This window comes from Nycticebus coucang, chromosome X (genome assembly GCF_027406575.1).
Source record: "Nycticebus coucang isolate mNycCou1 chromosome X, mNycCou1.pri, whole genome shotgun sequence".
Taxonomy (NCBI): domain Eukaryota; kingdom Metazoa; phylum Chordata; class Mammalia; order Primates; family Lorisidae; genus Nycticebus; species Nycticebus coucang.
In genome coordinates, this window is record NC_069804.1 from 84,225,525 (window position 1) to 84,241,032 (window position 15,508).

A 15,508-nucleotide genomic window follows, 5' to 3' on the forward strand; every position below is an offset into this window, starting at 1 on the left:
GACCCTATATGGATATCCTTGATCGCCTTTTCTTCCCTAATTGCAGTGGCTAAAACTTCCATTACAATGTTGAAAAGCAATGGAGACAATGGGCAGCCTTGTCTGGTTCCTGATCTGAGTGGAAATGATTCCAATTTAACTCCATTCAATATGATATTGGCTGTGGGTTTGCTGTAGATAGCCTCTATCAGTTTAAGAAAAGTCCCTTCTAGACCAATTTTCTTGAGTGTTCTGATCATGAAGGGATGCTGGATATTATCAAAAGCTTTTTCTGCATCAATTGAGAGAATCATATGGTCTTTGTTTTTTAATTTGTTTATGTGCTGAATTACATTTATAGATTTACGTATATTGAACCAGCCTTGACACCCTGGGATAAAACCAACTTGGTCATGATGTATAATTTGTTTGATGTGTTGTTGGATTCTGTTTGTTAGGATCTTGTTGAATATTTTTGCATCTATATTCATTAGTGATATTGGTCTATAATTTTCTTTTCTTGTTGGGTCTTTTCCTGGTTTGGGGATCAGGGTGATGTTTGCTTCATAGAACGTGTTGGGTAGTCTTCCTTCTTTTTCTACATTTTGGAACAGGTTGAGTAATATAGGTACTAATTCCTCTTTAAAGGTTTGGTAGAATTCTGATGTGAAACCATCTGGTCCCGGGCTTTTCTTTTTAGGGAGGTTTTGTATAGTTGATGCTATTTCTGAACTTTATATGGGTCTGTTCAACATTTCCACTTGATTCTGGTTAAGTCTTGGAAGGTGGCGTGCTTCCAAGTATTGGTCTATTTCCTTCAGATTTTCATATTTCTGAGAATAAAGTTTCTTGTAATATTCATTAAGGATTTTTTGGATTTCTGATGAGTCTGTGGTTATTTCGTCTTTGTTGTTTCTGATTGATGATATTAGAGATTTTACTCTTTTTTTCCTGATTAGGTTGGCCAGAGGTTTATCTATTTTATTGACCTTTTCAAAAAACCAGCTTTTTGATTTATCGATCTGTTGTATTATTCTTTCGTTTTCAATTTCATTTAATTCTGCTCTAATTTTGGTTATTTCTTTTCTTCCACTGGGTTTGGGGTTGGAATGTTCTTCCTTTTCCAGTTGCGTGAGATGTCCCATTAAGTTGTTAACTTCCTCTCTTTCCGTTCTCTTGAGGAAGGCTTGCAGTGCTATAAATTTCCCTCTTAGAACTGCCTTTGCAGTGTCCCAGAGGTTCTGATAGCTTGTGTCTTCATTGTCATTTTGTTCCAAAAAATTGGTGATTTCTTTCTTAATCTCATCTCTGACCCAGCTATCATTCAGCATAAGGTTATTTAACTTCCATGTTTTTGTATGGGTATGCAGATTCCTGTTGTTACTCAATTCAAGTTTTATTCCATGATGGTCCGAGAAGATGCATGGAATAATTTCTATTCCTTTAAATTTACTGAGGTTAGACTTGTGACCTAAAATGTGATCAATTTTGGAGTAAGTTCCGTGGGCTGATGGGAAGAATGTGTATTCAGTTTTGTTGGGATGAAATGTTCTGTAGATGTCTGCTAAATCTAAATATTGGATGGTTAGGTTTAAATCTAAGATTTCTTTGCTCAGCTTCTTTCTGGAGGATCGATCCAACACTGCCAAGGGAGTGTTGAAATCTCCAACGATTATGGAGCTGGAGGAAATCAAGTTACTCATGTCTGTTAGAGTTTCTCTTATAAATTGAGGTGCATTCTGGTTGGGTGCATAGATATTAATAATTGAGATCTCGTCATATTGAGTATTACCCTTAACAAATATGAAGTGACCATTCTTGTCCTTCCTTACTTTTGATGGTTTAAAGCCTACTGTATCTGCAAATAAAATTGCAACACCTGCTTTTTTCTGATTGCCATTTGCCTGAAATATGGATGACCATCCTTTCACCCTGAGTCTGTATTTGTCTTTTAAGTTGAGATGTGACTCTTGTATGCAACAAATATCTGGCTTGAGTTTTTGTATCCAGTCAGCTAACCTATGCCTCTTTAGAGGACAGTTTAAGCCATTCACATTGATGGAGAGTATTGATAAGTCTGGTGGAATTTTGGGTATCGAGTTTTTCAAAGGTCCAGTGGACATTTTTAATCCTTTCGCCAGTGTGGAAGTTGGAGTTTGATCCGAAGTTTCTGAGTGAGTTTACTTTTGTGGTATAGGATTGGGTTGGTCATTGTGGAGGATAGGTCTGAGAACATCCTGAAGAGCTGGTTTACTTATGGCAAATTTTTTCAACATATGAATGTCATTGAAGTATTTAATTTCTCCATCATAGATGAAACTCAGTTTAGCTGGATACAAGATCCTGGGTTGAAAGTTTTTTTGCTTTAGGAGATTAAAAGTTGATGACCAGCCTCTTCTGGCTTGAAAAGTTTCAGCAGAGAGATCTGCAGTTATTCTAATATTCTTACCTTTGTACGTTATAGTTTTCTTTCGCCGGGCTGCTTTGAGAATCTTCTCTTTCATGTTAACTTTAGTGAAGCTAATTATGATATGTCTGGGAGATGGCTTATTGGGGTTGAATCGTGCTGGGGTTCTGAAGCTGTCTGCTATCTGAATTTCAGATTCTCTAGGCATGTCTGGAAAATTTTCTTTCATAATTTCATGTAGAAGGGCCTCTGTGTCCTTGGCAGCTACTTCATCAGTCTCCGAAATTCCTATAACCCTTATGTTGTTTTTTTTCGAATTATCTGAGAGCTCTCTGAGTGAGTGATCCGTTTTTGCTCTCCATTTCTCTTCCTCTTTGAGAGATTGGGAGCGTTCGAAGACTTTATCTTCAATGTCAGAAATCCTTTCTTCTGCTTGCTCCATTCTGTTACTGAGGGATTCTACTGTATTTTTCATATCTTTGAGGGCTGTAAGTTCTTGTTTCAGTGTGTCTAAGTCTTTGGTGGTTTTGTCTTTAAATTCGTTAAACTCTTGAGACAATTTTTGAATTTCTCCTCGAATTCCTAATTCCATTTTATTAATCTTGTCTGCAAACCAAATTCTGAATTCGACTTCTGACATCTCAGCCAGTTGTTTATGAATGGGATCTTCAATCACATCTGCCGTATCTTTTCTTGGGGGGGTTGATCTATTCTGGTTATTCATGTTACCAGAGTTTTTCCGCTGATTCCGCCCCATGGTTTACTCCCTTTGGTTTTTCCCCTGGGGTTTTATCGAGGGCCCGTACAGTGTTGTGGCCTGAGAAACTGGGGCCCTGTCTGGTGTGGTGGAGCAAAGTGGTTCTGTCTTGTTTTCAGCTGGTTTCTGTTCGATCCTATTGCCACTTCTACTCTGGCTTGAAGTCTCAGCTGTGTGGAAAAATCAGCAATTAAGTCACCCCGCCTGCCCACCTCTGGCCCCAGTTGGAAAAGGAGAATCAAACCTTCCTACAATCGCACACCCAGGGCACCGCCTGAAGAGTCCTCAGTCTATTAGCCCAGTTCAAAAGGTCCGAATCAACTGTCTCAATCGGCACTTGTCTCGGGTGGAAGGGTTCAAGAGGTCTCTGGGAACTGGATCACAGGGGCCTGGTGACTCCTCTGACACGGCTCACCCCAGTGCAGCGTGGAGTCAGGAGGAGCCACCCAGCAAACAGAGCAGTCTGGGAAGGTTGACGTCTCCTTCCCCACTTTGCCCCTCCGTCGGACCCAGTCACTGGTATCTCTGCAGATGGCTAACCCAGTTGCCTGCAGTGAACAGACACTCCAGGGGTTTGCACCTGCCTGAATCGCAAGGAAGTCTTCCAGGCCCCCGCATGAATGGTTAATTTTAAGTCTAAAATTTTTTGCTTAGGTTCTTATTGGCTGATCTATCCAACACTGACATAGAAGTGCTAAAATCTCTGACTATTATGGTGCTGGAGGAAATCAAGTTGCTCATGTCTGTTAGAGGCTCTCTTATAAATTGAAACACATTCCGGTTGGGTGCATAAATGTTAATAATTGAAATCTCATCATGTTCAGTGTTACCCTTAACAGATATGAAGTGACCATCTTTATCTTTCCTTACTTTTGTTGGTTTAAAGCCTATTGTTCTACAAATAACTTTGCAACACCTGCTTTTTTTAATTATTTTTTATTTTTTTATTTTTTATTACTATTAGATCATAGCTGTGTACAATAATGCAATCATGGGGCACCAGACATTGGTTTTATAAACAGTTTGACACATTTTCATCACATTGGTTAACATAGCATTCCTGGCATTTTCTTAGTTATTGTGTTAAGACAATCATATTCTGCATTCACTAGTTTCACATGTACCCTTGTAAGATGAACCTCAGGTGTAATCCCCCCAATCACCCTCCTTCTGCCCATCCTCCTCCCTCTCTCCCCTCCCTCTCCCTCTTCCCCATATTCTTGGGTTATAACTAGATTATAGCTTTCCTATGAAAGCCATAAATTAGTTTCATAGTAGGGCTGAGTACACTGGATACCTTTTCTTCCATTCTTGAGATACTTTGCTAAGAAGAATATGTTCCAGCTCCATCTATGTAAGCATGAAAGAGGTAAAGTCTTCATCTTTTTTAAGGCTGCATAATATTCCATGGTGTACATATACCACAATTTATTAATCCATTCGTGGATTGATGGGCACTTGGGCTTTTTCCATGGCTTAGCAATTGTGAATTGGGCTGCAATAAACATTCTGGTACAAATATCTTTGTTATAATGTGATTTTTGGTCTTCTGAGTATATACCTAGTAGAGGAATTATAGGATTGAATGGCAGATCTATTTTTAGATCTAAGTGTTCTCCAAACATCTTTCCAAAAGGACTGTATTAATTTGCATTCCCACCAGCAGGGAACACCTGATTTTTTCTCATTTCTATTTGCCTGAATTATAGGTGACTGACCATCCCTTCACCCTGAGTCTATGTTTATCTTTTAAGGTAAGGTGCGATTCTTGAATGCAGCCTATGTCTGGCCTGGGTTTTTGTATCCAGTCATCCAACCTGTGCCTCTTTAGAGGGCAATTTAAGCCATTCAGATTAATTGAGAGTATTGATAATCCTGGTTGTATTTTGGGTATCAAGTTTTTCAAAACTCCAGTGGACATATTTAATCCTTTCACCATTGTGGAAATTGGAATTTGATCAAAAGTTTCTGAGCGAGTTTACTTTTGTGGTGGAGAATTGTGCTGTTCATTATGGAGGATAGGTCTGAGAATATCCTGGACAGCTGGTTTAATTATGGCAAATTTATTCAACATGTGAATGTCATTAAAGTATTCAGTTTATAAAAAAAGCAGGTGTTCCCTTCTGGTGGGAATGCAAAAAATTAATGAAACTCAGTTTAGCTGGATATAGGATCCTTGTTTGAATGTTATTTTGTTTAAGGAGATTAAAGGTCGATGACCACACTCTTGTAGCTTGAATGGTTTCTGCAAAGAGATCTGCAGTCATTCTAATATTCTTCCCCTTGTAGGTTATAGTTTTCTTATATTGGCTGCTTGCAGAATTTTCTCCTTCATATTAACTTTGGCAAACTAATTATAATGTGTCTATGAGATTTCTTATTCGGGTTGAGTCATGCTGGTGTTCTGAAACTGCTGTCTGAATTTCAGAATCTCTTGGAATGTCTGGGAAATTCTCTTTGATTATTTCATGAAGAAGAGTATCTGTATCATTTGAAGCCATCTCGTCACCTTCAGGATTTCTTATAAGGTTGAATATTAGATCTCTTTGAATGATCCCAGAGCTCTCTAAGAGAATGATACCTTTTTTCTCTCCACTTCTCTTCCCTTTTGAGCATTTGGGAGCATTTCAAAGCTTTTTCTTCAATGGCAGAGATCATTTGTTGTGTCTGCTCCATTCTGTTACTGAAGGATTCTACTGTATTTTTCAGTTCTTTGAGGGCTGCATGTTCTTGCCTCAATGTGTCAAAATATTTGGTGATTTTGTCTTTGAATTGATTGAATTCTTGAGACCAGGTTTGAAATGCTCCTTGAATTTCTAATTCCAACTTTACCTCCATTTTGTTATTCGTATTTGCCATCCAAATTCTGAATTTGATTTCTGACATCTCAGCCATTTGTTTATGAATGGGATCTTGTGCTGTGTCTGCCACATCTTTCTTTGGGGGAGTTGATGTACTCTAATTATTCATGTTGCCAACGTTTTTCTGCTGCTTCTGCCTCATGATTGTTTTTTACCACTTGGTTAGATGGGGAGATATGGTGAAATTGAATTGGAGCTCCTAGAGTTGTGGTTAATCAGCCCTTTGTCAAGGATCTGGGATTGGTGACTGCAGCTTTTTCTCCTACAGCTTTGCATAGGACCCATACAGTATTACAGTCTGAGGTGGAGGAAACCTGCTTGGTATGGTGGAGTTAGGTGGCTCTGTCTTGTATTCAGCTGGTCCTTTTCTGATCCTAGTGAATCAGTGACTCTGGTTTTAAGTCTTAGCTGTGAAGAAATACAAGCAATAAAGACACCCCTCCCACCATAGGCAACAACTCAAAGAGGAAAATCAATCCTTCCCATTACCACACAACCAGGGTACCACCCGAGAGGGTCCTTGGGTGATTGGTTCAGCTTAGGAATTTCAAACCAATTGACCCAGTCAGTACAAACTCACAAGTGGGAGAGTTCAAAAGGTTTCCAGGAACTAAATGGCAGAGGTCTATTGGCTGCTCAAATTTGGCTCTCTCTGGTGCTCTGTGGAGTCAGAATGGCCCACCCAGTAGCAGAGTTGGACCAAGGGGCTGTGTCTCTTTCTCCACTTTGCTCCTCTTTCACGCTCAGTCACTGGTGATCCCACATGGCTGAGGTCCTGCTCCCTCCAATAAGCAGATGTGCCGGGGCTTTGTGCCTGTCAGAGTCAAAGGAGGGTCAGTGCCCCTTTGGCATGGCCACTATCCTCTGCCACCAGCCGGCTGGGGGAACTGAGGTCTGCCTGCTTCAGGTACTGAATAGCCACTGGGAAGTGTTCCACCTGAACTCAGTGTAATCCTGAGGATAACAAGTTAGCAAATGCTTTTCTTCCTTAGCCACCCCGCCTTTTCCCCTGCCACTCTGCAGCACCACTATCCCTATAGAGCAACGTCTGGTTTCCTCTGGCAGTTGTTAGATTTGGGGAGATGTCATTCCAAGATTAGACCCTGGCAGGATTGCTCTATTGTTGCTGAATCGTTGTGGGAAGTGACCCTGAGCAGCTCCCAGGTGACTGCCACAGCCAGGGAGTTGGCTGTAGGAGCAGCTCTGGGAGCACGGGGCATATGGATCCAGCAGCAGGGCGGGTGATGCTGCACACAGTTCTGGCAGTGCAGGATGCCCAGTGACTTCGGCAAGAAGAGTGCTTGGCCCAAGAATCTGACAGGGCGGTGCATGGCACAGAGGCTCCAGCAGGGCAGAATGTGAGGAATTCAGCTGTAGTAGGGCGGGGTGTGGGACACATGGCCCTAGCAGGGCAGGTGGAGCATGGGGTGCTTTGTCTGGTAGGGTGGAGGTTGCTTCTCATGAGCATCCTCCAAAGTCTCTGGAGGGTTTAGGCTTCTAGGTCTTCAGGCAAGGGGGGAAGGGTGGACTGGAAGTTCAGAATGGAAGGGAAAACATTATTTCGATTTTCCTGCCTGGCAAGAGAGTGCTCAAGGTCACAACAGTGTCCCTCTGGGGAAGTAGTCCCCACTTCCTACAGCTCTCACCCGTGGGATGAGACAAGAGGTCCTCAGCTCACCACTTGCATATAGAAAACCTACAGGAGCAAACAAAAAGAAAAAAAAAAAGCACACTTTTCTTGGGGGAGGGGATGGACACTTTTCCTTTGGGATGAATTTTGTACCTGAAGTTTGCTTTCTTGGAGTCACAGCTTACCTCAGCAAAGGTGACTTACAGTTATCACTCTTCTCTCTCGGCTTGGTTCCCAGTCTTCAGCTTAATTGGGTACTTTCTAGACATTATTCTTCCCTCTGGATGGGGGCTTCTGTTGAAGGCTGGCTCCAGTTGGCCATCTTGCCCCTCTCCCCTGAAGACTCACTTTAATATGAGAAGCCTAGGCCAGCTTAGGAGTGATTTCTAAGAGACCCCAGTCTTCGCATTTCAGAGACTTCTGCTATGGCTTTGTGCTTTATTTTCCATTTCCCATTTTTAAAATAAGTGGTTACTAAGTTAACTAATTATTCTTGCTTCTGAACATAATGAATTGTGATGTCTAAACATATACATTTTTATATGTTTTATATGATTATATATATTTTACATGAGAATGCAAAGTTTATTCTGTGCTTCTCACAGTGTCAGGTAGGGGATGAAACTGGAGATAGGGCCTGATTTGGAGGTGGAGGGACTCCTGTGACTTTCATTCTGGTGATTCCGAGAGCACTAGGGCGGGCCTTTAGACTGTTGTCCTGGGGGGGTGTCAGTTTGAGGGTTTACAGTGGGGTCTCTCAGGCGGCAGAGATTAGGAAGGACCCCAGACAGACATGAATTCTCTCCAGGCATGAGGTAGGGTGCTTCAGCCAGCCCAGGTGGAGAAGGGCAGAGAGCAGATGTAGGAGTCCAGTTGGGAGTGGAAGAGCTCACTTTGCACAGTTTGGCCCAGAGGAAAGAGGACACAGGGGGGTGGATCACCACCAGCTCTACGCACAACATACTGTAGATGAGGTACAGCACATCTCAGATGGATCCCATGCCAGTGGGTGTCTCATAGTAATGGAGTTTGTAATGGCTAATGTGGAAGGCCAAGAAGTCATCCTTCATGTCCAGCAGGGACATCTGGCTGACAAACAAGCGAATAGAGAAGGGCATTCCATACATCAGCTTGTACTCCTCCTCTTTAGGGATCCCTGCTTCCTTCTTGTAGTGTCATTTGCTATACTGCAGACACACTTCATTTTAGTCAAACAGGTACAGGTTATGGACAGTCACTAGAACTACTCAAAGTCATCTAAACTTATTTTTATAGATGTTAAATAATGCAGCAGTATTGCTTCCTATTGGCAGTATCTAAATTATGGATATTATTAACATTTAGGACTGTAAGTGGTCTTAAACCACTAATAACCACTGAACAACTCAATGACTGACATCTGAAACATTCAGTGATTGTTTACTTCAGCCCCTAGAAATACTATTATTTCATGTGAAAGCCTAATTACAAAGGGCTAGTGTTAAGTAGCAGTGCCACATACCAGATATAATTATTGTTTAGAAATATACATACTCAAACAGAAGTGCCTCATTTTAGAAATAAGTAGTGTTGATGGCACTGGTACGTTAGAATGGTGGTTTAATACTCATCCATATATTGTAGTAGCTCTCTCAGATCATTTTTGATAGAGCTGTGGCCAGTAAGCTTTCTCTGTCAAAGGCCAGATAGTAAATAATTGTAGGCCACATGTGTTTCTGTCACATATTCTTGTTTTGCTGCTTAGTTGTTTTTTAAAAGTAACTGTCTAAAAAATGTAAAAGCCATGTTTAGTTTTCAGTTTTACAGAAATAGGCTACCATCTAGATTTGACGCATACATCACTGTTAGCTGATCACTGAGAATTTGTATTTTTATGTATAGGTAAATCCTGATATTCACCCATATTCTGTTTATGTCATTATACAGTGGATCTGTGGAAATCAAATTCCACAAGTCCTTTTTGAACTCAGAGTTATTTTAGATCATGATCTCAACAGTATTCTTTCAAAATGGCATACACCTTTTGTAAAAAAACTTGAAATGTAAATACTGTGTGCATTCTGTAGGAGTTATGTACTTCAAAAATTGAAGTCTCATAAAAAGTTAAATTTTGGGGGGGCTTGGAAAAAAAAGTTAAATTTTATTTGATGCTTCGACTTAAAAAAATGTCATTAGAAGAAAAGTAATTATGCATGAAAAATAAGATGTTTTGATAAAAAGGTTATAAGAAATATGGTTTTTATTTAAAAAGATAATTTTTGTCTAGTTTACAGGTTTTGAAATAGTTTAAAATAAAACTAAAACTAAATGAATATAAAAGTTGGAAAAAAAGATGAAGACTATGAAAGGTCTATAAAAATCTTACTTTATGGTGTTTTTTACTTGTTCACAAATTTTTATAGCAGTATTAGCTTCCCCAAAAGGAAGAAATACTCTCAAACATCCAACAATTTACAAATGGATAAAAGGGTGGTACAGCCATACACTGGATTATTCAGACCTAAAAATGAATCTATTGATATATGCTAGAATATGGATGTACTCTAAGACATTATGTTAATTGAAAGAAGACAGTAACAAAAGACCACATATTATGATTTCATACACATGAAATGTCCAGACTAGGTAAATACAGAAATTAGTGGTTGCCTGCCTGGCAGGGGTAGAAGATCAGGTGCAAGGGACAGGGATGATTGCTAAAGTTTCTATCTGAGATGATGAAAATATTCTAAAATTTACTATGGTGATAGTTACATACACATATATCTGTGTATATACTCAAAACTATAGAATGGGTTAAATGGGTGAAATGTATGGCATGTGAATTATCTCAATAAAACTGTTTTTTAAATAATACATTATTCCATTTATATGACATTCTTGAAAAGACAAAATTATAGAGACAGAGACTAGATCAGTGGATTCCAAGGCTTAGGAGCTGGGAGTAGAGTGTGATTGCAAAGAGAGTATGAGAGAGTTTTTGTGATTATCGAACTGTTCTATGTTCTGATTCTGGAGGTGTTTACATGTACTATGCATGTTAAAATTTGCCAAACTATATACTAGAAAATGAATTTGCATTATTTAAAATTTAACTTCTTTAAAATGTCAAACAGAAGCCAATTAAAAGAAAAATTCTCTTCTCAATGACTCATTCCTAAAATTATTGGGTAAAATGAGCAAGATAAGCATCATAGAGTGGGCAGTATATAGTAGCCCAGGGTCAGATGTTAAGGTCTAAGGAGGGTGAGGAGGACATACTTGATAAGCATGGGATGTTGGAGACTGAGCGCAGTCAAGAAGGCATTAGCATGGGGGGACACAACCTACAATGGAGAATCAAATATATTAAGGATAATAGAAATCAGGTTTCTCACTAATATTGAAGGGAGTTGTAAATATGGAAAAGGAAAAAACTAAAATGAATATCATGAGATTAGAATTAAAAGTTTAAGTGTGAGCTCATGGTTTTTAATACATAGAAATATGAATGTAAATACATATATGAATACATGTGTTATATATATGTGTGTTATATAGACACCAACAATAACTGCACACTAGCACAGACATCGTGGCTTTAAAATATCATTACCCACTAAAGAGAATAAAGGCTCTTTGGAAAATGGCTAACTCTTGGGGTAGAAGGGGAGAGCATAATAAACCTAGTGTATGTGGTGTCAGAGAGTAAGAAATAATTCAAATAATGATGAGAATATGTCAAAAGGACACAGAAGCCACCTAGACATCTCCCACTGGCCAAAAGTACAATTTTAGGCAAAGTAATAAGAATAAAAGATTTTTAACCCACTGAATAAAACAGGAAACCATGAGTCTATACAGGCACAAATAAATTGAAGTTTGATGAGAAATAACATGGTATTTTGAAGCTACATTCTCACAAAATACTTAATTATAAACATAAAAAGAGTAACTTTACAGTGAAATCTACACACACTACCATAATCAGTGATCTAAGTAACACTATCAGAAATGGGACAAACTGAAATTATTAATACATAATAGGATGCGATAAAAACAGATCTTCACTTCTAAAAGTCCTGCCAGAGATATATAACCTGAATCTAACCATGAAGAAGTATCAGACAAAACTCAAAATAAGGTATGTTCTACGAAACTGGCTTGAAATTTGCAAAAGTGCTAAGTTGCTTAAGTAAAGAAAAAAATGAGAACTTTTTCCAGTCTGAAGTACACTAAAGACAGCTAACATCTAAAGGGAAGATATAATTCTGACTGAGTTCTCTTGCTATAAAGGACACTATTGGGACAATCTGGTCAATATTAACCAAATGAAGATCTGAAGATTAGATGGTAGTAATATGCCAATGTACATTTCCTGATTTTAATGGTTGGATTGTAGTTATGTAAGAGAATGTCCTTCTTTGAAGCAAATACACAGTAAAGTAGTCACAGACAATGGCGCATCATGTCAACTTATACAGGTTCAGGAAAAAAGAAACTCTGTGTACTTTACTTGTAATTTTTCATGCATTTGAGACTATTTAAATATTTTTTCAAGAACTTAAAAGGACATAAACAAGATGAAATGAAATTTCAATAGACAATTCTTACTTAAGATCAAAGTGATGACACTGACTTAATAATCAGTGACTTATTTTGCTTTCTGCCACTAACAAAACCATATTCACTTAGCTGCTTCTCTTTTGTATTAATCTATTCCTATTGTTGCAGGAAGATGAGGCTCAATGGAGAGAAAGAACACCCAAACACCATGTTTAAAAGAGGAAGGGCTTTATTCCAACTGGCAGAGGGGCAGCAGACCAGAGTCTAAAATGGCTGTACTACCTGACTAGCTCAGTCTTCTCCTTTTTATCTCCAGTCAAAAAGTTCCGGCCCACAAGTACCTTTCTCACTGGTCAGTTTGAATCAAGCTGGAGAAGCAGCTTAGGCTTTCACAGAACAGTGGGATTTTACAGAAGAGGAAGCAAGCATTAGTTTCCAGGTCCTAGGAAGTTAAGTTTCTACAAATTCCTAAGAGCTGAGTCACCACAGGGAGGACCTTGCAGCTGTGTCCTTAGGCGCTCCTTGAGAAGACCTCTGTTCTCTTAGACTTTACTTTTTCTGTATATCCTCTTTCATTCTCCTCTTTGAGACTCTCTCTATATATTTTAATTTGGGGTCTCACTATCAGCTTGCTCCCGTGGGAGCTAGTGGTGTTTCATATAGAACACGTGTGATGCTTTTTTTTTTTTCCAATTGACATCTGTTCCAATTTCAGTGTAAGCCCTGACTACTAATGGGAGGAGACAGGGAATAATTATGCTTACTCTGGTGATGGGTAGTACTCCTTCCAGTAAGGTTTTAAATTCTCTAAGCATTGAAAAACAATCTCTCCACAGGTTTTGAGGGCTTTACCCATTCTAAGTATGCACCAGGAAATGGGCTGATGTCTGGGTTTTTCTTTGCTATGTAATCTATGACTTACCTAGTTATTAATTTGCAAGACTAGTTTTAGGGGTAACACTGAGCCTATGGAGCAATCTGTCTCCACTATCTTTTTATTTTTTGAGCACCATATTACTTTTGCTGCAGTCCTTACTGTCTCAGGTGCCTTCTATCATATATTTTCAACTTTCATATTCAACCTCACACCACTTTTCTATAAAATCTAAGACACAGAGGTATTTCTAATCTGTTCTATAGCTTCTTTCCCAGCTATTTCCCAGCACTGCAGGTATCAAACTTCAGAATCACCTGGCTAGGCTTTCCTATTTCCCTGCTCTGGACCAGCATTCAGATTTTAGTGACTGTGAATCCTTATGTCCTCTACCCAGGCCTTAGTTTTTACTGTGATGGGGGATTCCCTGGGGTTGTAATATACGTATGGGGTTTCACCTTTCCTTGTGTCACATATTGAGTACTATATTCAATTATGACTGCAAGCTCCCTTCTGGGTGCCTTCACATTCACAAAAGCTATAAAGGAGTCACCTTTTTTTGTATCTTAGTGGTGTGGGTGCACAGATAACATTCCTCCTCCCCATTCCCCAAAGGCCAAAGGCCAATTAAGACAAGTCTGGTAAGGAATTTACTCAGGCTTTAGCCATGCATTGACCAGTCAGCTCCCCGTATGTGGCTGGAGCAGGGCATGTTGACTGCCCCAAGAGTTAACTTGCAGGGGCTGGCCAGATCTGTTTTTCTTCCCAAGGTGGCAGTGAAGTTCCCTTTAGCCTGCTGTGATGAATTCAGGAGAGGATCCCTCCCACCTTAGCTGCTGTGGGTGTGGTCAAGATGATGGTGTAGGGTTCCTTCTACCTTGGTTTGAGGGGGACCAGGTTCTGATCTTTGACTTAGACGTTAGCCCCTGGAGAGAAAGGGTGTACAAACACAAAAGACTACACAGGACCCAGTTAATTGCTCACGTGGAGATTTACCTTGCTACTGTTCTTAGGGCTTCTAATTATTTGTTCTGTTCAGTCTCTCCCAGTTCTTTCAGAAGTCTCTGGTAAATTGGGAAGGACTGTTGTACATTATCTCATAAGGGGAGTACCCTGACCCCTTAAAGGGGGTACATCTAACATTGAAAATGAACAGGGGCAAGGCCTATACACAATTAAGCTTTGCTTCCTGGCAGAGTTTACTGATTCCTGCTATTATGGTCTGTTCATACATTCTACCTTGCCTGAGTTTTGAGGCAAGGTAGTTTCCAGATGATATTCAAGGCTTTGGCTGTCATTTGCACTATCTCTGTTATGGGATGTGTCTCTGTGTGTAACACACCTTTTGGGGGCAAGACACAATTATAAGAGGAACTTTACCTAATAAATGCAATCAGTATAACCTGGTTCCTTGTACCCTCAATGAATCCCCAACAATAAAAAATAAAAAATAAAACAAAGCCAGTCTATAGTCAGATCCAATCCAGAGTGGCAACCTAAACCATGGAATGATTTCTCTGGGCAACACTCTTATTACTTCATGAGCCCCCTTTATCCTGGTGGGGAAGGCTTCCACCTATCCTGAGTACGTGAGACCAAAATAAGTACCGGTTTCCTCCATATCTGGACAACTCAGTATAGTCCATTTGCACATCTTCAAAAGGGGCTTCTCTGTAGGCCTGAATTTCAGGTGGCAGGGATGGTCCCTATTTAGCATTGTGTTGGTTGCATGTCACACAATGCTGGATGACTTTATTGGCATGGGTGGTTAAGAGGAGAATGTAGAATTATATCCCCAAAAGCTTCTTTTTTTTTATTAAATCATAACTGTATACATTGATATGATCATGGGGCATCATACACTCGCTTCATAGACCATTTGACACATTTTTATCACAATGGTTAACATAGCCTTTCCGGCGTTATCTCAGTTACTGTGCCAAAACATTTACATTCTACATTTACCAAGTTTCGCAAATACCCCTGTAAGATGCACCACAGGTGTGATCACACCGATCGCCCTCCCTCTACCCACCACCCCTCCCTTTCCCACTTCCCCCTATTTTTAGGTTGTAACTGGGTTATAGCTTTCATGTGAGAGCCCCAAATTAGTTTCATAGTAGGGCTGAGTACATTGGGTACTTTTTCTTCCATTCTTGAGATACTTTACTAAGAAGAATATGTTCCAGCTCCATCCATGTAAACATGAAAGAGGTAAAGTCTCCATCTTTCTTTAAGGCTGCATAGTATTCCATGGTGTACATATACCACAATTTATTAATCCATTCGTCGACCGATGGGCACTTGGGCTTTTTCCATGACTTAGCAATTATGAATTGGGCTGCAATAAACATTCTGGTACAAATATCTTTGTTATGGTGTGATTTTTGGTCTTCTGGGTATATGCCCAGCAGAGGAATTACAGGATTGAATGGCAGATCTATTTTTAGATCTC

The 15,508-nt window shown here is 39.7% G+C and overlaps 1 pseudogene; it reads right to left on the reverse strand.

The window, feature by feature from the left end:
- Positions 1 to 4,368: 4,368 nt before the first annotated feature.
- On the reverse strand, positions 4,369 to 14,674 carry LOC128576884 (trafficking protein particle complex subunit 1-like; annotated as a pseudogene).
- Positions 14,675 to 15,508: the final 834 nt, after the last annotated feature.